This window comes from Oryctolagus cuniculus, chromosome 1, assembly GCF_964237555.1.
Source record: "Oryctolagus cuniculus chromosome 1, mOryCun1.1, whole genome shotgun sequence".
NCBI classification, from domain to species: domain Eukaryota; kingdom Metazoa; phylum Chordata; class Mammalia; order Lagomorpha; family Leporidae; genus Oryctolagus; species Oryctolagus cuniculus.
Genome location: NC_091432.1, coordinates 214,725,374 through 214,727,407, shown reverse-complemented (window position 1 = coordinate 214,727,407; position 2,034 = coordinate 214,725,374). Strand labels below are relative to the sequence as shown.

Genomic DNA, 2,034 nt, shown 5'->3' with positions numbered 1-2,034 from the left:
CACAGAGCCTAAAATATTTACCCTATGATTCCTTCATAGAAAGTTTACCAACCTCTGCAGTAGATTTATATGCTTCATAAGAAAATATCCTGTACCTTTGACACCAGCAAGGTCAGGCTTTAATGATTTGAACACAAGGCACAAGTCTCCAGGTGTGCACAAATGCATTTCTATTTTCAATTGTTGCACCCTGCATCTCTTAAATCTTTTGGACAAACAAGAGCGAACATTTGAACTCTTTTTTAAGTAAGTATTTCCCCAATACAGTCTTAGAATCCTTTTTCACAATAGCTGCTCAAATGAATTTCTAGGACTTCTAGCAATAAATATTACTTTTGTATTTCTTTTCTACCTTCCTACCACTAGCTGGTTGTTGCTTCCTAGGTCCTGCAGTTTTCTGTGCTTAAATGATGCTTTTAATTTCTGTATCAACACAGAGCCTCCCTCTTTGTTAGCGTCTCTTGCTTGTATTCTCTTGTTCCAGTATGTCGTTATAGTCCCTTTGCAGTTTGTTTCTTCCTTGTGGAATAAGTGTGAGTGCTAAATGTGTCCCCTGTGTATAAAATACTGGATCCAGGATTCCAATCCTTGGCATTTAGGATGATCTACAAGGGGGTTTATATGTGTATATTTTCACACCTTCTACAAAGGTTCTGGTGTGCTTTATGATAGGGGATTACCATTTCTCCATTCTATCACTCCATCCATCCTCAGCCCTGTGCCAAAGGTACTGAAAACAGAGGTACTGCAACAGAGTCCAGTCCTTGTAACATGCCATACGATGTGTGAGTTTTGAGAGCATAATTGGCACATTGTTGCCTATAGGTGGGTGACATTGAACTGCTAGACCTCCTGTTCATAGATGCACTTGATATTTTCAAACTTACAATCGTGTTAAGACTAGAGGAAATTCTACAACCATGCTGCACTGAGAATTCTTACATTCAGCAGCTCATCAATGATGTCTGGTCTCACCATTCGTCGGCCAATCAGAAAGAGGACAGCCTTCATACCGCAGGCTTGATGACCCAGGAACGCCTGTTCAGTCACTTCAAATTGACATAACTGGGATTGTTCTTGCCACCTCTCCTCACCCAATTACAAGAACTAAATCAGCATGAGGGAAAACATAGTGGTAAGTCTGCTCAAGCCAGCCTAGTGCGGAAGCTGGGATCTACAGGGGCCCAGGCCAGTACACGGGTGTCTGGAGGGAGCCCCCTACTGAGGATGTGGGGGTCAACAGATCTCTTTAGCAGCATCAATGGCGTCATTTTTTAAATTACTGTCATCTGAATCTCTGGCCATTGGAATTGAGAATGAAGATCAAGAGAAATTCCCTGTCCAGAGACTCCTTTGTTCATCCACACCAGAGAGAGTTGCACCTGTGCTTTCCATTAGTTGAGTCTTTGTTAGTGCCTCAGTTTCTCCTCACTGGTGTTGGTTGTGTTTTCCTGTCCAGGAAGGCGCCTCTCAGGAAACACATCTTCCACCAGGAGCACTGAAATCAGATGTATGCTTAGCTTTCCCAACTCCTGAAGACTTGTCTTTAACACATGAGTCCTTGTGGTTGGCCTCTTCCTTTAAAAATCTCTGTACCTCCTGTTCCAGTTCTTTTATTCTTCTTGGGAGTTTCTCAGTCTGGTTTTTTATCTATATCGTTTTCAGCCATGATGTGATGGCCCAGAACTGAACAAACCATACAGGTCCACCTGCCCTTCCCAGCGCTGTCCCCGTGGCAAGGCTCATGGTCCTGTTTTCTTGGTGCACACCTGGGAGTGAAGCATCTGGATCGTGTGGGGTGACTCAGCATGAAGAGGAGAATTGCCATGGCTGAACAACGTTACACTCCTACTGGAAATGCACAAGGTTTCCAGTTTTCCCCTACTCTCACCAACACTTATTATTATTATTATTATTTTTTTTTTGACAGGCCGAGTGGACAGTGAGAGAGAGAGACAGAGAGAAAGGTCTTCCTTTGCTGTTGGTTCACCCTCCAATGGCCGCCGCGGCCAGTGAGCTGCGGCCGGCGCACCG

The 2,034-nt window shown here is 44.0% G+C and overlaps 1 pseudogene; it reads right to left on the bottom strand.

Annotated features, from left to right (window-relative positions):
- Nucleotides 1–403: 403 nt before the first annotated feature.
- LOC100353739 (tRNA pseudouridine(38/39) synthase pseudogene) lies at nucleotides 404–1,669 on the bottom strand (annotated as a pseudogene).
- Nucleotides 1,670–2,034: the final 365 nt, after the last annotated feature.